At 47.6% G+C, this 22,937-nt stretch overlaps 1 long non-coding RNA gene across 1 annotated transcript; it reads right to left on the bottom strand.

Annotated features, from left to right (window-relative positions):
- Nucleotides 1–15,910: 15,910 nt before the first annotated feature.
- Nucleotides 15,911–18,709, bottom strand: LOC147716751 (uncharacterized). Its single transcript, XR_015295781.1, has 3 exons — nt 18,642–18,709; nt 17,405–17,536; nt 15,911–16,074 (listed from the first exon to the last, which is right to left on the bottom strand). It is a non-coding gene; the product is annotated as an uncharacterized LOC147716751 (long non-coding RNA).
- Nucleotides 18,710–22,937: the final 4,228 nt, after the last annotated feature.

Genomic DNA, 22,937 nt, shown 5'->3' with positions numbered 1-22,937 from the left:
GATTTTGCAGTGTTTTTCGATTTTTGGGCCTGTACTTGTGGCCTTTTCACCAGGGGTATTTGAGTCTAGCATGGGCCTAGTCTTTCTGTGGGCTGTCTTGAATTTAAACATCATGGAGGCCATGGATGGAATGGGATTGTGCTGATTTTGCAGTGTTTTTCGATTTTTGGGCCTGTACTTGTGGCCTTTTCACCAGGGGTATTTGAGTCTAGCATGGGCCTAGTCTTTCTGTGGGCTGTCTTGAATTTAAACATCATGGAGGCCATGGATGGAATGGGATTGTGCAGATTTTGCAGTGTTTTTCGATTTTTGGGCCTGTACTTGTGGCCTTTTCACCAGGGGTATTTGAGTTTAGCATGGGCCTAGTCTTTCTGTGGGCTGTCTTGAATTTAAACATCATGGAGGCCATGGATGGAATGGGATTGTGCTGATTTTGCAGTGTTTTTCGATTTTTGGGCCTGTACTTGTGGCCTTTTCACCAGGGGTATTTGAGTCTAGCATGGGCCTAGTCTTTCTGTGGGCTGTCTTGAATTTAAACATCATGGAGGCCATGGATGGAATGGGATTGTGCTGATTTTGCAGTGTTTTTCGATTTTTGGGGGTGTTCATGGGGAGGGACATGCCATGTGGCTGGTGGCCATTTTGAGTGCAGCTACAGGCACTGGCCATGTGCTGGCAGGCAAGTGGCCATTTTGAATGCAGGCTTTGTTGTTAGGCCTCCAACCATTTTGCCTACTTTTCAACCTTTATTTATGCCCAGGGGTAGCGAGTCTTGCATGGGCCTAGTATTTCTGTGGGTTGTCTTGAATTTAAACATCATGGAGGCCATGGATTGAATGGGATTGTGCTGATTTTGCTGTGTTTTTCGATTTTTGGGTGTGTTCATGGGGAGGGACATGCCATGTGGCTGGTGGCCATTTTGAGTGCAGCTACAGGCACTGGCCATGTGCTGGCAGGCAAGTGGCCATTTTGAATGCAGGCTTTGTTGTTAGGCCTCCAACCATTTTGCCTACTTTTCAACCTTTATTTATGCCCAGGGGTAGTGAGTCTTGCATGGGCCTAGTCTTTCTGTGGGTTGTCTTGAATTTAAACATCATGGAGGCCATGGATTGAATGGGATTGTGCTGATTTTGCAGTGTTTTTCGATTTTTGGGCCTGTACTTGTGGCCTTTTCACCAGGGGTATTTGAGTCTAGCATGGGCCTAGTCTTTCTGTGGGCTGTCTTGAATTTAAACATCATGGAGGCCATGGATGGAATGGGATTGTGCTGATTTTGCAGTGTTTTTCGATTTTTGGGCCTGTACTTGTGGCCTTTTCACCAGGGGTATTTGAGTCTAGCATGGGCCTAGTCTTTCTGTGGGCTGTCTTGAATTTAAACATCATGGAGGCCATGGATGGAATGGGATTGTGCTGATTTTGCAGTGTTTTTCGATTTTTGGGGGTGTTCATGGGGAGGGACATGCCATGTGGCTGGTGGCCATTTTGAGTGCAGCTACAGGCACTGGCCATGTGCTGGCAGGCAAGTGGCCATTTTGAATGCAGGCTTTGTTGTTAGGCCTCCAACCATTTTGCCTACTTTTCAACCTTTATTTATGCCCAGGGGTAGTGAGTCTTGCATGGGCCTAGTCTTTCTGTGGGTTGTCTTGAATTTAAACATCATGGAGGCCATGGATTGAATGGGATTGTGCTGATTTTGCAGTGTTTTTCGATTTTTGGGCCTGTACTTGTGGCCTTTTCACCAGGGGTATTTGAGTCTAGCATGGGCCTAGTCTTTCTGTGGGCTGTCTTGAATTTAAACATCATGGAGGCCATGGATTGAATGGGATTGTGCTGATTTTGCAGTGTTTTTCGATTTTTGGGCCTGTACTTGTGGCCTTTTCACCAGGGGTATTTGAGTCTAGCATGGGCCTAGTCTTTCTGTGGGCTGTCTTGAATTTAAACATCATGGAGGCCATGGATGGAATGGGATTGTGCTGATTTTGCAGTGTTTTTCGATTTTTGGGCCTGTACTTGTGGCCTTTTCACCAGGGGTATTTGAGTCTAGCATGGGCCTAGTCTTTCTGTGGGCTGTCTTGAATTTAAACATCATGGAGGCCATGGATGGAATGGGATTGTGCTGATTTTGCAGTGTTTTTCGATTTTTGGGCCTGTACTTGTGGCCTTTTCACCAGGGGTATTTGAGTCTAGCATGGGCCTAGTCTTTCTGTGGGCTGTCTTGAATTTAAACATCATGGAGGCCATGGATGGAATGGGATTGTGCTGATTTTGCAGTGTTTTTCGATTTTTGGGGGTGTTCATGGGGAGGGACATGCCATGTGGCTGGTGGCCATTTTGAGTGCAGCTACAGGCACTGGCCATGTGCTGGCAGGCAAGTGGCCATTTTGAATGCAGGCTTTGTTGTTAGGCCTCCAACCATTTTGCCTACTTTTCAACCTTTATTTATGCCCAGGGGTAGTGAGTCTTGCATGGGCCTAGTCTTTCTGTGGGTTGTCTTGAATTTAAACATCATGGAGGCCATGGATTGAATGGGATTGTGCTGATTTTGCAGTGTTTTTCGATTTTTGGGCCTGTACTTGTGGCCTTTTCACCAGGGGTATTTGAGTCTAGCATGGGCCTAGTCTTTCTGTGGGCTGTCTTGAATTTAAACATCATGGAGGCCATGGATTGAATGGGATTGTGCTGATTTTGCAGTGTTTTTCGATTTTTGGGCCTGTACTTGTGGCCTTTTCACCAGGGGTATTTGAGTCTAGCATGGGCCTAGTCTTTCTGTGGGCTGTCTTGAATTTAAACATCATGGAGGCCATGGATGGAATGGGATTGTGCTGATTTTGCAGTGTTTTTCGATTTTTGGGCCTGTACTTGTGGCCTTTTCACCAGGGGTATTTGAGTCTAGCATGGGCCTAGTCTTTCTGTGGGCTGTCTTGAATTTAAACATCATGGAGGCCATGGATGGAATGGGATTGTGCTGATTTTGCAGTGTTTTTCGATTTTTGGGGGTGTTCATGGGGAGGGACATGCCATGTGGCTGGTGGCCATTTTGAGTGCAGCTACAGGCACTGGCCATGTGCTGGCTGGCAAGTGGCCATTTTGAATGCAGGCTTTGTTGTTAGGCCTCCAACCATTTTGCCTACTTTTCAACCTTTATTTATGCCCAGGGGTAGTGAGTCTTGCATGGGCCTAGTCTTTCTGTGGGTTGTCTTGAATTTAAACATCATGGAGGCCATGGATTGAATGGGATTGTGCTGATTTTGCAGTGTTTTTCGATTTTTGGGTGTGTTCATGGGGAGGGACATGCCATGTGGCTGGTGGCCATTTTGAGTGCAGCTACAGGCACTGGCCATGTGCTGGCAGGCAAGTGGCCATTTTGAATGCAGGCTTTGTTGTTAGGCCTCCAACCATTTTGCCTACTTTTCAACCTTTATTTATGCCCAGGGGTAGTGAGTCTTGCATGGGCCTAGTCTTTCTGTGGGTTGTCTTGAATTTAAACATCATGGAGGCCATGGATTGAATGGGATTGTGCTGATTTTGCAGTGTTTTTCGATTTTTGGGCCTGTACTTGTGGCCTTTTCACCAGGGGTATTTGAGTCTAGCATGGGCCTAGTCTTTCTGTGGGCTGTCTTGAATTTAAACATCATGGAGGCCATGGATGGAATGGGATTGTGCTGATTTTGCAGTGTTTTTCGATTTTTGGGCCTGTACTTGTGGCCTTTTCACCAGGGGTATTTGAGTCTAGCATGGGCCTAGTCTTTCTGTGGGCTGTCTTGAATTTAAACATCATGGAGGCCATGGATGGAATGGGATTGTGCTGATTTTGCAGTGTTTTTCGATTTTTGGGGGTGTTCATGGGGAGGGACATGCCATGTGGCTGGTGGCCATTTTGAGTGCAGCTACAGGCACTGGCCATGTGCTGGCAGGCAAGTGGCCATTTTGAATGCAGGCTTTGTTGTTAGGCCTCCAACCATTTTGCCTACTTTTCAACCTTTATTTATGCCCAGGGGTAGTGAGTCTTGCATGGGCCTAGTCTTTCTGTGGGTTGTCTTGAATTTAAACATCATGGAGGCCATGGATTGAATGGGATTGTGCTGATTTTGCAGTGTTTTTCGATTTTTGGGCCTGTACTTGTGGCCTTTTCACCAGGGGTATTTGAGTTTAGCATGGGCCTAGTCTTTCTGTGGGCTGTCTTGAATTTAAACATCATGGAGGCCATGGATGGAATGGGATTGTGCTGATTTTGCAGTGTTTTTCGATTTTTGGGCCTGTACTTGTGGCCTTTTCACCAGGGGTATTTGAGTCTAGCATGGGCCTAGTCTTTCTGTGGGCTGTCTTGAATTTAAACATCATGGAGGCCATGGATGGAATGGGATTGTGCTGATTTTGCAGTGTTTTTCGATTTTTGGGGGTGTTCATGGGGAGGGACATGCCATGTGGCTGGTGGCCATTTTGAGTGCAGCTACAGGCACTGGCCATGTGCTGGGAGGCAAGTGGCCATTTTGAATGCAGGCTTTGTTGTTAGGCCTCCAACCATTTTGCCTACTTTTCAACCTTTATTTATGCCCAGGGGTAGTGAGTCTTGCATGGGCCTAGTCTTTCTGTGGGTTGTCTTGAATTTAAACATCATGGAGGCCATGGATTGAATGGGATTGTGCTGATTTTGCAGTGTTTTTCGATTTTTGGGGGTGTTCATGGGGAGGGACATGCCATGTGGCTGGTGGCCATTTTGAGTGCAGCTACAGGCACTGGCCATGTGCTGGCAGGCAAGTGGCCATTTTAAATGCAGGCTTTGTTGTTAGGCCTCCAACCATTTTGCCTACTTTTCAACCTTTATTTATGCCCAGGGGTAGTGAGTCTTGCATGGGCCTAGTCTTTCTGTGGGTTGTCTTGAATTTAAACATTATGGAGGGCATGGATGGATTGGGATTGTGCTGATTTTGCAGTGTTTTTCGATTTTTTTGTGCTCTATAACTGAACTGATGTTCCTCTGTCTTCCATTTTTTTTAGGTGCACAAGACTCAAGAGAACCACCAGTGCCAGGAAGAAGTCCTGCAGCGGTGTGTGTGTGCAGCATAACGTCACGCGACGTCACGTCTGGCCTCAGACAACTCTACAATTCGTGCAACTGCGGCCTGCTGTCTGACCTGCTCTGAAGAAGATGGCCCCGCCCCCAAAGAAAGTTCTCCGTAGCTCCTCTAGCAAGAAAGTTGCTAGTAAGGAGCAGAAGAAGCAAGTTACCAAGGAGGCTGGTGTGCCACCCGCCACTTTTTTTGGGAGCAAAAAAAAAAGTACGCCTGCAGCAGCAGGATCTGCTGGGGACCAAGCTGAGAGCAGCACCCCTGCTCCATTGGGTTCAGTGCCTCCACCACCACGCCAACTTAAGTCAAAGCCCTTGAGTGCTTCAGAGGCAGTCAGTGTACTTCTCCAATCACCATCGACCAGTGATGTTGGCTCATCGCAAGAAAGTAGCAGCAATGTCCCTGAATCAACACAGGTTGTTGTAACTCATCTGACAAGTGTTGAACAACCACAGCCGCAACAACAACACCATGTGCAAGTACACGCCCAAGTACATGTGGAAGGAGAGGCAGCAAAAGGAGATGCGCAAGCAAAGGTGCATGGAGGTTCACAAGTGCCCACATTAGTTGTTCCTCCCGAAGTAGGGGCACATTTGGAAATCGACAATGAAGCTGAGGTATCATTGGAAGCCACTCCTCCTGATGATCATTCATTGTCTTCCACATCCCTAGCAAGGAAAAGATCAAGGGGGGTGTCTACATCTTCTTCAAGCCCACCTCGTTCTGATGCAAGTGATCTGTCTTGGGAACCACAACTGCGGTCTGACAGTGAGGCACACCATGATCTGACACCGGTACCTAAGCGTAAAAGGAAGGTCGTCCAAAAACTCAAACCTATGGAGTGTGATGAGGCTCAACAAGAAGTGACAGATACTGCTGGTGATGAAGCCTCTCACGATGACGACGAGCCAGTCATCACAAAGGTCACTGCAGCCCCACCGGGCATGCAGCAAAGAGACATTTTGACCCTATCCCGAGAAGCTGCTGAGCGTGATGATGATGTCGGCGAGGAGGCAATGGAAATGGAATCATTAGATTTGGAGTTAAGTAGTACACCAAAACCTACCGCTTCCATATTTCTTCGCAAGAAGGTACCCACCTCGTCCTCGACCTCAATTCGTGGTGGTGAAAGTGCAAAACGTACTGAAGTTCGGCAATCCACATCCTCCACTTCATCTGTCATTAGCAGCAGGACCACCACCACCAGTATCGCCGCCTCCTCCGGCCCCCGAAGACATTTCAAGTCTCCAGTTTGGGACTTCTTTAGTGTTTGCCCAAAAAAGGAAAACGTAGCCATTTGTAGCCTTTGTAAGCTTCGATTTAGTCGTGGTAAGCTTGGTTCTAACTATGGTACCGGAGGCCAGAGAGGTCATCTTGAGAGAAGGCACGCTGTCCAATGGTTTCCGCACCTAGAGGCGGTCAAGAAAGCCGGAATTGCACGTAATGAAAACGTTGATTTGTCATCTGCTGATGACGAGGAGGTAGAAGAAGACGATTCAAACACTTCACTTACACCCAGTTCCCATGTCAGCAGCACACCCCATGGGAGCCACACTAAGAGTGTGGGAGAGAGTGAGACATCAATGCGGAAAAGTTCATCAGCGAGCGTAACTGGGTCGAAGAGATCATCATCATCCCGTAAATCATTGGTCCAGGGCAACATTAAAAAGATGTTGTTTACAGAAGCGCAATATGAACGCAACCACCCAATGACCCGTCTGTATAACACTAAGCTGGCTAAAATGCTAGCTCTGGACCTTCTCCCTTTTTCTTTTGTAGAAGGGGATGGTTTTCTAGAATTAGTGACAGCGCTCTGCCCTAAATGGAAGGTTCCTAGCCGGTTCTATTTTGCCCGAGTTGCGGTTCCAGCACTACATGAAGATGTTCTGAAGGTGATTGGGGCAGCTTTGCAGAAGAGTGCTGTTCACACTATACATCTGACAACAGACATGTGGACCAGTGGCGCAGGCGCTGATTACATGTGCATCACTGCACACTGGGTCTCTTTTTCAGGGGCTAAAGCAAAGCTAAACTCAGGTGTTGACACTAACATTGTTTTTAAAGGTGCTCGGAAACATGCAACACTAGCCATGTTTGGTTTGGAGAAACGTCACACAGCAGAAAACATTTTGGATGTCTTTAACACAAAGGTCCTTAACTGTCTGTCCCCACTAAAACGCAAGGTTGGTTATGTTTCCACGGACAATGGCTCCAATATAGTTAAGGCCATGAGGGACGGTTACTATTTCAGAGTGCCGTGTTTGGCGCACTGTATAAACCTGGTTGTCCAAAAATTCTTGGGTAATAAACGCAGTGCAGCGTACAGTGTATTGGAGAACTGCCGAAAAATTTGCAAGCATTTCAGGCATTCTTTTAAGGCCCGGAAGCAGCTGAGGAGCATGCTATATCAATGTCAAATGCCAGTGAAAGCACTCATCCAGGAGGTGGTAACACGTTGGAACTCAACCTTCTACATGCTTGAGCGTCTGTATGAGCAGTATACGCAACTCGATCAATATTTCTTGAAAGAGGGTATAGAGGAGCTGAGGATGGGTGGGCCGCAATGGAACATAGTTGAAAGCCTAACACGCATGCTTCGTCCTTTTGAGGTCTTCACGCGTGCAGTCAGCAAGGAGGACTCTAATTTGGGAAAAGCTATCCCATTGTTGTACATGCTGGAGGACCAACTGAAGGAGGTGTGTTCTGTGTTTGGAAAAGATGACAAAAAGAAAGACTCTTTGCTTCTGGCTGAGCAATTAATAGAGCTCCTACAAGGTGATGAACGTCTTAAAAAGATCCACTCAGAACAGCATTACATTTGTGCTACTATTCTGGATCCACGCTACAAAAAGGCGCTGGCAGGCAGAGCATTCTTTCCTTTTGGTGATGAAGATGTTACAAAGTACAAACGTTGGCTAGCCTTGTCAGCCAAGAAGTTTGAAACAGAACGGCTGGAAATTGAAGGAAATGGCAGTACATCAGCAGGCCATCCCCAGTCAAAACAATCCACTTCTGCACCTGTGGCTGTGGCACAAGTGACCTCTCAGCCGTTAAAGACACCGGCAACCGGATCATCTGCACGAAAGACAACAGAAACATTGGAGGCTGAAGAGGATTGGCTAGCTCTGCGTGGGTTTGGTTCTCAAAAGGTCAGAGGCACAGCAAGAGCTACGCAAAGTGGAGGAACCTTGGAGGAGGACCTTGAGTCGATGGTGAAGGACTATCTGAATGACTCCACAGAGGTCTATGTTAATTCTGACCCATTGGCGTATTGGCATGGGAAAAAAGAATTGTGGCCACAGCTCACCAACCTGGCTTTAAACTACTTGTCTTGCCCACTCGCAAGTGTGTCTTCTGAACGGGTTTTCAGTGCGGCTGGTGGGATTGTAACTCCCAAACGGAGCCGCCTCTCGCCCAAAAATGTGGAGAGGTTAACAATGATCAAGATGAATCAGCACCTCATACCACCAGATATAAGAGTACGAGAGAGCGTGCCGGATGAAGAGGAGGTGGCCAGCAACATAGATGAGGGAATTTCTACTCTGTCAGGTGGCACTGACCTCACCCTGGCTGAATTCGCAGAGTATGATGACGAAGCCTTATTCTTATTCCTGGACCGTGATACCGACTTCGAGCCCTGAAAATGAGACAACGAATCAATAACTTTCTTTTTCATCCTTATTCACTTTTATTCCTGTGTGTCTGTCTTTCTTTGTTGTGCACAGTTAATATAATTCAAACTTTAATCAGATAATCACAAAAACAAGCCCATCAGCAGAACTGTCTTCACTTGTTTGCTAATTTATTTGAAGGTGCCGCAGTCTGCATTCCTCAGGTTCACAAGTTCAGAAGAACATGCTCCTCTATCCTCCAGACTCCTATTTCCATCAAAGCAGAGGGCTGGTTTACGCCCAATGAAGAAAGACTCAGCACTTGTGGGGGTGTTGTTCTACCTCTTTGCAGGTGAGTTGACAGGTCTGGGGCCATTGCTGGGAAGCACTAAAAGTGGTTTGGACCAAATCCGAGGCGGAAATTTTTTTGTGTTTTTGATGACTTGCTTGCCTTTGAGGTGCTCTTAGGGGGGGTTCCGTCTGTTTGTGGGTGAGTTTCGTGGTCTGAGAGCATTGCTGGGACACTCTAATCTTGATTGCATTTGCTTTTCAGGAAATCCGTCGTGCCAACCCCGACTTATGGCCTAGCTACGCAGCGCGTTTGGACCGAAGGCCCAGAAATATTGCAAGTATGAGATTTTGCTTTTGACCTGTTTGGGGGTGTTATGCTTCTTGGCGGGTGGGTTGCCGGGTCTTGGGGCATTCCTGGGAAGGTCTAATACCGGGTAGAAGTGGTTGGGACAAAATCCAGGCCGATTTTTTTTTTGGCTATTTCTGACATTTTGCTCTATGTAGCGTTTTCGGGGGCCTGTTTGGGGGGCTTCCTGGTGTTTGCGGGTGAGTTTCGTGGTCTGGGAGCACTGCTGGGACACTCTAATCTTGATTGCATTTGCTTTTCAGGAAATCCGTCGTGCCAACCCCGACTTATGGCCTAGCTACGCAGCGCGTTTTGGACCGAAGGCCCAGAAATATTGCAAGTATGAGATTTTGCTTTTGGCCTGTTTGGGGGTGTTACGCTTCTTGGCGGGTGGGTTGACGGGTCTTGGGGCATTCCTGGGAAGGTCTAATACCGGGTAGAAGTGGTTGGGACAAAATCCAGGCCGATTTTTTTTTGGGCTATTTCTGACATTTTGCTCTATGTAGCGTTTTCGGGGGCCTGTTTGGGGGGCTTCCTGGTGTTTGCGGGTGAGTTTCGTGGTCTGGGAGCACTGCTGGGACACTCTAATCTTGATTGCATTTGCTTTTCAGGAAATCCGTCGTGCCAACCCCGACTTATGGCCTAGCTACGCAGCGCGTTTGGACCGAAGGCCCAGAAATATTGCAAGTATGAGATTTTGCTTTTGGCCTGTTTGGGGGTGTTACGCTTCTTGGCGGGTGGGTTGCCGGGTCTTGGGGCATTCCTGGGAAGGTCTAATACCGGGTAGAAGTGGTTGGGACAAAATCCAGGCCGATTTTTTTTTGGGCTATTTCTGACATTTTGCTCTATGTAGCGTTTTCGGGGGCCTGTTTGGGGGGCTTCCTGGTGTTTGTGGGTGAGTTTCGTGGTCTGGGAGCACTGCTGGGACACTCTAATCTTGATTGCATTTGCTTTTCAGGAAATCCGTCGTGCCAACCCCGACTTATGGCCTAGCTACGCAGCGCGTTTGGACCGAAGGCCCAGAAATATTGCAAGTATGAGATTTTGCTTTTGGCCTGTTTGGGGGTGTTATGCTTCTTGGCGGGTGGGTTGACGGGTCTTGGGGCATTCCTGGGAAGGTCTAATACCGGGTAGAAGTGGTTGGGACAAAATCCAGGCCGATTTTTTTTTGGCTATTTCTGACATTTTGCTCTATGTAGCGTTTTCGGGGGCCTGTTTGGGGGGCTTCCTGGTGTTTGTGGGTGAGTTTCGTGGTCTGGGAGCACTGCTGGCTATATATACTTTACTTTGCAAGAGGTTTGAAGCAAATCCATGGTGGCAGAGGGGACTTAGGGCCTAGCTGCAGAGCGCGCGCGGAGTGATTTGGGAAATTTGTGAAAAATTGACTGTCCCCATTTTTGTACTTTTGCTCTTTGGCTGTTTGGGGGTCTTCTACTCGTTTTCTCCTGGGTTGACGGCTCTGGGGCCATTGCTGGGAAGCTCTAATACCGGATAAAAGTGTTTTGGACCAAATCCCAGGCGGAATTTTTTTTGTGTTTTTGATGACTTGCTTGCCTTTGAGGTGCTCTTAGGGGGGGTTCCGTCTGTTTGCGGGTGAGTTTCGTGGTCTGGGAGCACTGCTGGGACACTCTAATCTTGATTGCATTTGCTTTTCAGGAAATCCGTCGTGCCAACCCCGACTTATGGCCTAGCTACGCAGCGCGTTTGGACCGAAGGCCCAGAAATATTGCAAGTATGAGATTTTGCTTTTGACCTGTTTGGGGGTGTTATGCTTCTTGGCGGGTGGGTTGCCGGGTCTTGGGGCATTCCTGGGAAGGTCTAATACCGGGTAGAAGTGGTTGGGACAAAATCCAGGCCGATTTTTTTTTTGGCTATTTCTGACATTTTGCTCTATGTAGCGTTTTCGGGGGCCTGTTTGGGGGGCTTCCTGGTGTTTGCGGGTGAGTTTCGTGGTCTGGGAGCACTGCTGGGACACTCTAATCTTGATTGCATTTGCTTTTCAGGAAATCCGTCGTGCCAACCCCGACTTATGGCCTAGCTACGCAGCGCGTTTGGACCGAAGGCCCAGAAATATTGCAAGTATGAGATTTTGCTTTTGGCCTGTTTGGGGGTGTTACGCTTCTTGGCGGGTGGGTTGACGGGTCTTGGGGCATTCCTGGGAAGGTCTAATACCGGGTAGAAGTGGTTGGGACAAAATCCAGGCCGATTTTTTTTTTGGCTATTTCTGACATTTTGCTCTATGTAGCGTTTTCGGGGGCCTGTTTGGGGGGCTTCCTGGTGTTTGCGGGTGAGTTTCGTGGTCTGGGAGCACTGCTGGGACACTCTAATCTTGATTGCATTTGCTTTTCAGGAAATCCGTCGTGCCAACCCCGACTTATGGCCTAGCTACGCAGCGCGTTTGGACCGAAGGCCCAGAAATATTGCAAGTATGAGATTTTGCTTTTGGCCTGTTTGGGGGTGTTACGCTTCTTGGCGGGTGGGTTGCCGGGTCTTGGGGCATTCCTGGGAAGGTCTAATACCGGGTAGAAGTGGTTGGGACAAAATCCAGGCCGATTTTTTTTTGGGCTATTTCTGACATTTTGCTCTATGTAGCGTTTTCGGGGGCCTGTTTGGGGGGCTTCCTGGTGTTTGTGGGTGAGTTTCGTGGTCTGGGAGCACTGCTGGGACACTCTAATCTTGATTGCATTTGCTTTTCAGGAAATCCGTCGTGCCAACCCCGACTTATGGCCTAGCTACGCAGCGCGTTTGGACCGAAGGCCCAGAAATATTGCAAGTATGAGATTTTGCTTTTGGCCTGTTTGGGGGTGTTATGCTTCTTGGCGGGTGGGTTGACGGGTCTTGGGGCATTCCTGGGAAGGTCTAATACCGGGTAGAAGTGGTTGGGACAAAATCCAGGCCGATTTTTTTTTGGCTATTTCTGACATTTTGCTCTATGTAGCGTTTTTGGGGGCCTGTTTGGGGGGCTTCCTGGTTTTTGTGGGTGAGTTTCGTGGTCTGGGAGCACTGCTGGCTATATATACTTTACTTTGCAAGAGGTTTGAAGCAAATCCATGGTGGCAGAGGGGACTTAGGGCCTAGCTGCAGAGCGCGCGCGGAGTGATTTGGGAAATTTGTGAAAAATTGACTAAGTCCCCATTTTTGTACTTTTGCTCTTTGGCTGTTTGGGGGTCTTCGACTCGTTTTCTCCTGGGTTGACGGCTCTGGGGCCATTGCTGGGAAGCTCTAATACCGGATAAAAGTGTTTTGGACCAAATCCCAGGCGGAATTTTTTTTGTGTTTTTGATGACTTGCTTGCCTTTGAGGTGCTCTTAGGGGGGGTTCCGTCTGTTTGCGGGTGAGTTTCGTGGTCTGGGAGCACTGCTGGGACACTCTAATCTTGATTGCATTTGCTTTTCAGGAAATCCGTCGTGCCAACCCCGACTTATGGCCTAGCTACGCAGCGCGTTTGGACCGAAGGCCCAGAAATATTGCAAGTATGAGATTTTGCTTTTGGCCTGTTTGGGGGTGTTACGCTTCTTGGCGGGTGGGTTGACGGGTCTTGGGGCATTCCTGGGAAGGTCTAATACCGGGTAGAAGTGGTTGGGACAAAATCCGTGCGGAAAAGCCTTTAGTTTTGGCACTTTTTGTAACTTAGGGTTCGTTAGGGTTAGCCCTAGCAGCAGGATTGCATGTGTTTCGGGGTGTTCTAGATTTTTCAAACTGAGTTCTGGGGTCTTAGAGCACTCGTGAGAATGTGTAATTTTGGTTGCAAGTCATTTGAAGAAAATCCATGGTGGGAAAGGGGGGATTTGGCATAGTTAAAGAAAGCCTTTGCCACTATTCTTAACTTAGGGTTCGTTAGGGTTAGCAGTATTTCTATTGCATGTGTTTGAGTGGGGGGGATTTCGAGTCTTGGAGCGATGCTGGCTATGGCTACTTTTGCTTGGTTGCTTGCAAGTGGTTTGAATGCAATCCACGGTGGGTAATGGGTAATTAGGGTACTTCGGCCTACTTTTACTTTCAAAGTAAGTTTTGTCACCAGTTTTCTGCTAGGCCTCGTTTTTTGAGATTTGATTGGGGGTCTTCTACATTTTTGCGACTGGCTTTAGTAAGGGTCTGGGTGGGAGCACTGCTAGGAAGATCTAATTTTGTTCTAAAACACAGTTTACAGTACACCTAGCTTGAGGGGCAAGATCCGCTACATTAATTTGCCCATACTTATTTATCCTTCAAAAGGTGACTCAGAGTACGCACTTTCAAAAACATTGTACTGTCTACTAGGAAAAACAAATTGTGACTTTTTGCACTCCACAGCCTACATACCTTATATTTATTTATCAGTGGTGTTGTAATATTATATCACTTCCTGTTTTTCGTTGAATAATTACAGGCCGGGTTTCAGTCTCTGCAATGGGGAAAAAAGGATGGAGTCAGGCTTCACAGTAGCGAGCCACAATTCAGCATCAGGCAGGCAGTGGACAGGGTGTCTTCTGGTGACCAACATCGATGGACGAAGCGTCGGCTGCAATGGAGGAGTGCCGCTAATAGGAGGATTTTTTTTCTGCGGGCAACTTACTTACCACTTCCAACAGGACCACTACAACCACATAGATACAGTATCCCTTGCCTTTTTCTCTGACTGTGACTGCATTTCTTGGCTCTCTCTCGGCTTCTACATTGATCCCTTAACACATCACTTAGTCCACTCCACTATCACATCTGCACCACACATAGTCATTTGTAAGTGCTCCTACGTAATTCGCAAGTCGCAGCACGCCCCAGCCCGTAGAGGACTGGGATGGCCCCAATGATGAAGCATGTCACCAAGGGGCAACCCTGGTGAGTGAGGGGACACCTAGAAAAAAAGCAATTTCTCCTTTTCTATCTACTATAGCTTCTGTCAGGTTACGCAGCCCCTAAGCGCCTACCGTACTATGAAACTACATTTCCCATGAGTAGGCGGGAGACTTGCAGACTATTTAGTGAGACTATATGAGAGTACCCTTGTATGTTAGGACAGCACTTCACTGATGCCTGTCTTGTCTTCTGTTACAGGTATCCTTTCCCTGCTGACCCTACCTTTACCCATCCCACATTTTTTATTTTAGTTTGTTATTTTTCTCCCCCGCCTAATGCCTCGAACACCCTGTGTTTACACTTCTGGGTGTTGGTGACATTTGGAGGTGGAACCATATTTGCATCGACTGGATCACGGGGAGTAAACCTGACACCTTCCAGACCAACCCCATTGAGTGTTTTTGTGAATGGATTTATAGTGACCAGCAAGGCTCTCGGGTATCTGGCTACAGAGACCTTATGTTGAATATCGTTATCAATAATTCCACACAGGCCCTGTACTGTCGCATTCTTTCTTCCACAGTTGTCGAATGTACTACTTACTTTTCACTGACATGCATGCAGTAGTGTATGCACTTTCAAAGATTGATGGATAGGTTTGTACCCAAAGATTTGTTTATGTTCACAATTGTTCGTCCATGCTGTGCTACTTTTTCTTGTCTCCCAAAACCTTTCCCAAAAACCCCCGTACCCATCCATTTTTCAAACCCTAACCCTCTTCCCCCGGGCTGTGTGGTTTTGATTGATGTGTGACTAAATTACAGCAATAAATCCACACACTTGCTGGGGAGGATAAGGTGATAGCAACAGGCTGGTGAAGAAATCCGAGGATATATTCTTACTCTGCTTGACAAAGACCCATGGCTAATGTCAAAGAACTTCAACCGAATTAGTTATACTTTAACATTTGTTAGGCTACAACGTGGCACTGTTCTAGTGTACTTCTGTCACCTGCTATATTCTGTATTGTACCTTTGTATTGCTCAGGAGGACAAACCAGATTTCATTTTCTTTTTTTTCATAGGCAAGCAACTGCCACTGTGTCACACCACTAGTACCACCGCTATGAGGAAATTTTATCCGCCCAGGATTGCCAACCTTATTTGCTGTTTCCCGTGGAGCCAGCCCTGGGCCTAGCCCTACTTGCAAACAGAAATTACAGGTAAGATAGGCGTTTGGTTGGAGGTAGTATAATGGAGTATTAGGAGAGACGAGAGATTTGATTGACGGTAGTACTACTAAAGTCCTAGGACTATTCAGGAAAACAAACTTACTGTTATGTTAAACCCCCACCCACCAGACTCAAAAGCAGTAAAAAACAGGTATGGTCAGATAAAGTTTCAAAAAGTATATTTTTATAGCCCTAACAAAAGAATCTCCCGCAAGACCCTCCCTAACCCCAACGATTGTCCTTCAAAAGTCCCCAAAAATCACAACTCCCAATTCCCACCCCCCAAAAGTCTCTAAAAAAGGGGCAAGGGACACTATGGCAGGGTGCTGTTGGAATTAGCAGCCAGGGCATCATGCTCCTTGCGGAGGGTGGCAAGTTCGAAGCGGAGGCCCTCCACCACGTTCTTATAATTATGGACCTCCTGCTCCAGGTAGGACAGTCTGAGGGATAAGCGGCGCCGGTGTGCCTTGCAAATCCTGTGAGGGGCAGCTGCTTTCTTTGCTGCTGGGCGGTGGTGTTTGGCTTTGGTAGCCCGGCTCCGTACCGCTGGAGCACTGCGTTGGCTGGCAGCCCGCACGGAGGAGGATGCAGCTGTCCCAGTGGACGTTGTTGTTGTTCCAGACTGCGTCTCCTCCTCCTCCAGGGCCACCAGCCGCCGATATTCAGCAACAGTGGCATCCAGCCTCCGTTGCCGGGCCATTCGAGCCAGCTCCTTCCTCCTTGATGGTGTCTTGGATTTGGAAGGAGCAACTACATGAAAAAAGAAAGACATAGTCTGTAACCAATGCTCCTTAAGATTAACACAAAATGATTGAGCAGAAAGTTTTCACAGTACAAGTAGCAAATTGAAAGCACAGTGCATAACTATTGAGGACAGTATCTATGTAACCTCCGACTTCTTCATCCTTGCTCTAACATTAGTGGGAGTTTAAGGAACAAATTCTACGAGCACTATGGACTTCTATTACAGTCGACTATGACAGTACACCACTCTTATTCTTCTTCTTCTCTCTTGTTTAGGAAAATTGGTACGTTATCTTATGCAAGCCGGCATAATGCCAGCGCAGTGAACTTGCACCCGAGAAAAACAGACGCACACCATGGTGAGTGAGACAGACTTGCGTTACTGTACCGGTCCAGTACATGCAGGTGGTGAAGCTCTTACTTTTCTATTACGGGTGGCACTGAGAATACTCTGTTAAAAGGGCTACTGCTTAATTAATTTAGCTTTCACCCTACTGTGCAAATGAGTATTAGAAAAGGAAAATGAAGAAGCTAAATTATCTGATTATCTATCACTTCACATGGGATGTATTTGATGACATATGGGATGACTTTAGGTGCTTTGCTTATTATTGAGTGAACAGTGATACCCCCACACATGAATGACGTACTACTACTAAACTAAAGTTATTAAGGGAGGTAGGGAGTGTCCACCGTAATAACTGGATATATGCTGTGCTTGCAGTTGCAATACAAACTACTGCTACTATTCATGGTAGTCTTTGGACAACGTTACAACTTCTTTTCCTTGCCTTTCCTACACTGGAACGGACGTGCGGGTGCGGTGTTACATGCTCTTCAAAGTAACACTTAGTTCATCCAGTGACCGTCTACTCTCTCTAGATTCACATATGCTATCTAAGAGTCAGATAGTACCATGAATGATCCAGGCATCCATCCATTCAAAGTATATTGCACACATACAGTTTCTGTCTCACCCACCCAGGCTGTTCTCCTTCCACCCATCCTTGCTTCATCATTCACCCAGCCATGCACCATACCATTTTCTTACCTTCCCAGCCACCTCGGGGACCAAGCAAACACATATCATTCTTCTTTGCCAGTCATCATTACATTTCTCGTGCTTCCACACTTACTTACACCCTTCTTTCGCTTTTCGTTCATCCCATCCATCAAGTTCACCTCAGATCTGATTGGGATTCTTCTCGCCAAAAACTTCACAGCTAAGTCGAAGTACATTTAGAGGAGGCTACTACCTGCTTTTTTTATAATACACCCGTGCAGAAAGCACACTCTGCAGTCTTCAATCTCAATGACTAAGGAATGTATAGCTTACCTCTGCCCGCCACCACCGTTTGAACCCTCACAGGCATGTCCTTTTCCGGCACTTGCACCGCCTCCTCCCCAGAGTTGTCCTCCTCGTCCAATGCCACCACCTCCGCGCTGGCCCCGTCTCCAGATGTTCCACCTACAAAGTACATTTAATAATGTTAGAATACACCACTCACTACTATATAATATTTGGTCTAGGAGGAAGAAAGAAATGTGAAAAAAAGTGTACAATTTAATAATTTTTGACTGTGTACTCTAGAGTAAAAATGTCCCTTTTTCCAGGGAAGGCTGTTGTCTTGCTGCACTTTTTGGCACAACTGATGAATGTTTGCTTTTTACTTTTTAACACGCACCACTTTTTCTCCTAACAGACAGAACCTTGACTTCTAAGAACACGAGCAGGATCAAGTTCAAACCAGGTGAGAGCTCGGCTCGACCACAAGAAATGTGTCCAATTAATCGTCAGCACTAAGCACTTTTCCATTTTCAGTTACACGTTCACTTTTATGACAAACTTGAATTTAATAAATGTGTTTACTTTTAATAAAGCTTTTAAACTTAAATAGACTCTGTGGTTTTTGGTCCTCCAGACTAGAGTGGATGAGCTAAAGGTTTTCGAATTTTTGCAAGCATGAGTCCGTGCCTCTGCCATCGGTGACTTTGGGAGCTAAATGACTCTGCCACACTATCTAGTCAGTAAGGAGATTGGGGGTTCAACTACAAAGTCTGTTATCACTGAGGTATGTGGAAAGTCTAACAGTTACAGCACCTATTATAATTGATAAGCTAAGCGATGCATTATTTAGTGTCCATAGTTCTGTTTGTGCAGATTTGTCCCTGCAACAGTAGTAGAATGGATTGTCCTCCTATCCAAACCAAAAGTAAAGTAGTATCTTATTATTTCTTGGTGGTGGTCATTCACCTTTTTATTGTTGGCACTGGTCAAAGCATAAACATTTAGAATACTTGAAAAGACATTATGGACAATCCCAGAGGACTACACTCAGTGCATAGAGCTATTGCTGACTAGAATGGGAGTCCAATGGAAATGCCAAATGTGCAATCTTAGTTAGCTACACAGACAGACTAATAAGAATAATCTAGTAATACCACACGGAGTCATAGTCGAGGCAGGATAAGAATTTAGATCCTGTCTACAAGAAGATCAAAGACGATTTAGAAAAAATCGAATGAGGAACGCTAGGAAAAAATAAGTACTCTATATTAAAATTAAAACTTACTGGGGCCAGCAAAGGAGCCCTCGACTGCCCGGTCCTGGCCTGCATCGACAACAGCACCCTCCTCCTCCTCCTCCTGTGTCCTCCTCTTGCCCCTGGGGGAAGCTGATGTACAACATGAAAGAAAGAAAAACAGAAAACATGGATGATATTTCTCAACCAAATCAAACATTTAAAAAAGAACTAACAAAGTAACAAAATATTTTTGCGAAATAGCAAATAGGGAACGACTCCACGGGATATATTATTGACCAATCTCATGTGGTCGACTACGTCATTACTTTAGTATTGCTTGATTTGCGGACCGTCGAATTGGAAACTACCCTATGTAACTCACTAAACAAAGTACTAAAAAGGTTTGCCTAGGATTGGCAGGCAGCAGTCCGCAGCACGCAAAGTGACAGCCAAAGTCCATCGTGATTGAAGATCAGCGACAACACTAAAGTTTCCTACTACATTCACCAGTCATTAAAATACTCAAACTATTAATCCACCACCACTATTTCTTCTTATCGCCATGTGTACAAAGGAAGGACTGGACTTGAGTCTGTAGGGGCTGATTTATAAGGCCCTTGCGGCTCTTTTGCTCCATTGTTGCGTGACTTTTGTGACGCAGCGACAGCACAAAAGAGGCGCAATGGTGCGGCGTATATTAACAACGTGACGCATCTGGGAGATGCATCACGTTGTAAAGCCCTGCGCCAATAGGGGTGTTCCGGCGCAAGGGAGGGCGTTCCTGCGCAGGAACGCATCCTAAAAGTGGCTGAGGGAAATCTACAAGATTTCAATCAGTCACTTTGAGGACAATGATGCGTGACTCAAACCCTGCGCCTGCTTGAAGCAGACGTACGGCTTGACGCAGCATTGGGGAGATAGGGCACCCCAGAGAATTGATGGAGCTGCACCATCGTTGCGACGCAACTCCAGCAATGCGCCACCTTTACGGCACAGATGCGTAACGCTTTGGTGACGTTTTGGGCCCATGGCGCGCCGCATTGTAAATACGGCGCACCATGGGTGATGGTGGCGTGACGCACAATTACTGGCGCATCCCTGCAACTTTGCAGGGATGCGCCGGTAATTAAAAATCTGAACCTTAGTGTGTAGCATTGCGCAGTTCTTTCAACTACACTCATACATAATTTCACAGGCCAATGAAATGAACACAAAATCTAAAACAAATAAGCATAGTAGCAACACTACTGAGAAGGAGAGCAGTGTACCTGAAATGCACAGAAGATTTTGAAATAAAATGTACCTACAATGTAATGAGCAGCATTATTGCTCTTGGTAAAAAACAAAAATTTGCAATATAATAACACAGCAGGAGAAAACATAGTAGTAAAGACATAGCTACTACTACTCACCAAGCCCGGGGATCTCAAGGCCAAGGAGGTCGAGCAGATCTCGCTCACGGGTCAGGACATCCGTCCAGCGGTGGGTGGCCTGGTTGTAGGTGCGCCAGACCCGAGAGTGGTGGTAAATGGCCTGGCACACCTTCTCCCACCGCTTCCGGCGCTCCCGGGCCCCGTACCCGGCACTGATCTTGCCGCCTCCCATGATGGTCCTGGGGAGGCGGCGCTGAACATAAAAAATGAGTTGGGCCACCTCCTCCGGGGTAAAGATCTCCCGTGGCATCACTAGCTCCCCCCTCAAACGCCCGCACGGGAGCCGGACACGGGGTGCGGGACCCTTCCCCTTCTCGGGATGCTTCCCGGCTCCCTTCACCATGGTCTGGGCGGAAAGGAATAAAGAAAATAGAATAGGGAAGAGAAGAAAAGAAAAGAGTTTACAAAAGTAGTTTAAAATTAACCAAAAGTAGCAGTAAACACAAAAATATAGGGCTAGAAAAATAGAGGGATAGATAATAAGTAAAATAGATTAAAAAAAACTTCAAACAAGCAAAGGATGGCAGAGATTGACAGAGGATACAAAGACCATGCCCAGAACCATAGCAATGAATGAGAAACAAGATGGCCGCGCCCGTTCACGACCGCGCGGGTAAGTTCGCGCGAGATTTTCCTTGCGAACACGCGCGAGACTGTACTGGCAAGCCGCGGACTTTGCGAGATTACACTTCGCGCCCGGAAACGGAAATACGTCAGGCAAACAAGATGGCTGCGCCCTTGAACGACCGCGAGGGTAACTTCGCGTCTTGCGCTACGAGCGGCTCGCAAAAACGCACAAAACCTTGCCAACTAACACGCCGCAAAAAAAACAAATAGCATATTCGCACGAATTTGCGGCTTCCGAATCCGATCTTGCGCGTGTTCGCACCCCGCGAACCCCGCGAAATTGCAGAAAAACGAGTTTTTCAAAAGTGAAAGCACTCGGCAGGGGCAAGAGTTCAAACTCATCATTAGTAACAATTCCCGGTAGTGCTTCCTGACTGGGGCCCCTCCAGAATTCAGTTGCTAGTTGCAACAATTGTATGACCCTGCTCTGACCCTCACAGCAGGCTCATACAATAGCTACAAGTAGGCCACAAAGAAGGTCCTGGGGAAAAAAAATGCACTGCAATAGAAAGCAAAATTACAGATAAGGAAGCAGGTGCCAGACTGGAATTTTAAAACAGTGACACATTAATAAACTAACCCCAAATTAATTCATCTCAGTTGAAGCAGGGCTGGTGTGCTTGCTTTTCCCCCCCATAATCTACAGTAATGATGAACCAGAGGGTGGCATTGATGTAACAGAGGGTTGCAGTGGTGAAACAGAGGGTGCTGGGAACCTGTGATGATGAACCAGACGTAGAAACAACATAATTCGCGACCGTTGCGCGACGAAATGTAAGTTCGCAATTACGAACTGGTACGAAACCCTCGCGAACTGGCAGAAATCCTTGCGAACACAAAAAAAAAAAAATCCGCAAATTCGCAAGAATTCGCGGATTTTGCGGATTGCGAGATCGCAAATCCGCAAAATTCGCGAACGCGAGATTCGCAAAATTCGCCCATGCTTAGGACGGGGCCAACGAACCCTCCACCAGACCAATCATCCTCACTCCCCCAAGGCCCAGATGCCGGCCGGCAGCTCGGTCTTGCAGGCATCCGCTCCCAGCGCCAGATGTCGGAACCGCTGCCACTGCGAACGAGACAAAGCATCTGCAATGTCATTATTCGCCCCAGGGACATGCTTGGCCCGAAACACCACATTCAACTGCAGACAAGCCAACATGAATCTCCGCAACAGCCGCAGCACTCGCAGGTCCCTCGCCCTTTGGTTATTCACCAGGTCCACCACCGTCATGTTGTCAACGTGGAAAAGCACTGTCCTGTCCCGAAAGTCATCCCCCCACACCACCAGAGCCACCAGCAAGGGGAAGAACTCGAGAAAGGCAATGCTCCTGCCTTGCTTGATCCAGGAGGCCGGCCAGCTCTCCGCACACCACCGACCATCCCAAAAGACTCCAAACCCCGCTGACCCAGCCGCATCAGAAAAAATCTGGCATTGCCACACCGCCCTCTCCTCATCAAACTCCAAAGGCACCCCATGGAAATCCTGCAGGAACATGATCCAAGTCCTCAAATCCGTCCGCACCCCCAGCGAGATCCTCACCCGGTGATGCGGAAGCACTGCCCCCGACATGGCCATGCCGAGCTGCCGACAGAACGCGCGCCCCGCCCGCACCACCCGGCATGCGAAGTTAAGGAAACCCAGCAACCTCTGAACCGCCCGCAAAGGAATCCGGCGTTCCCCCACAGCCCACTCCAGACACTCCAAAATCTCCTTCACCTTAGTCGCAGGCAGGCGCGCCAACCAATCCATTGAGTCCAGTTCGATCCCCAAGAACGTGAGGCAACAGCTGGGACCAGCCGTCTTCTCAGGCGCGAGAGGCACTCCAAATTGCACAGCTAAGGCCTGGAAACGCGACAGAGCCCTGCCACAATCCCCCGACCCCGCCTTGCCCAGAAAAAGGAAGTCGTCCAGGTAGTGAGTGACCTCGCGGCACCCGCTCACCCGCACCATGACCCACTGCAGAAACGTGCTAAACAGTTCAAACAAAGCGCAGGAGATGGCACAACCCATGGGAAGGACTTTGTCGACATAGATGGCACCCCCGAACTGCATGCCCAAGAGCCCAAAATCCGCTGGGTGAATCGGAAAGAGCCGGAAAGCCGACTTGATGTCGCACTTCGCCAACTCTGCCCCGGGACCACAAGAACGCACCATCCGGACCGCATCGTCCACCGGCGCATACAGCACCCTCGAGTCCTCTTCCGCAATGAAGTCATTCACCGACCTCCCCTCCGGCCAGGACAAGTGGTGAATCATCCTGAACTCCCCCTCCTCCTTCTT

This window comes from Lissotriton vulgaris, chromosome 5, assembly GCF_964263255.1.
Source record: "Lissotriton vulgaris chromosome 5, aLisVul1.2, whole genome shotgun sequence".
Classification (NCBI taxonomy): Eukaryota; Metazoa; Chordata; class Amphibia; order Caudata; family Salamandridae; genus Lissotriton; species Lissotriton vulgaris.
The sequence above is the reverse complement of the archived record's forward strand: the minus strand, read 5'-3'. Positions and strand labels throughout refer to the sequence as shown.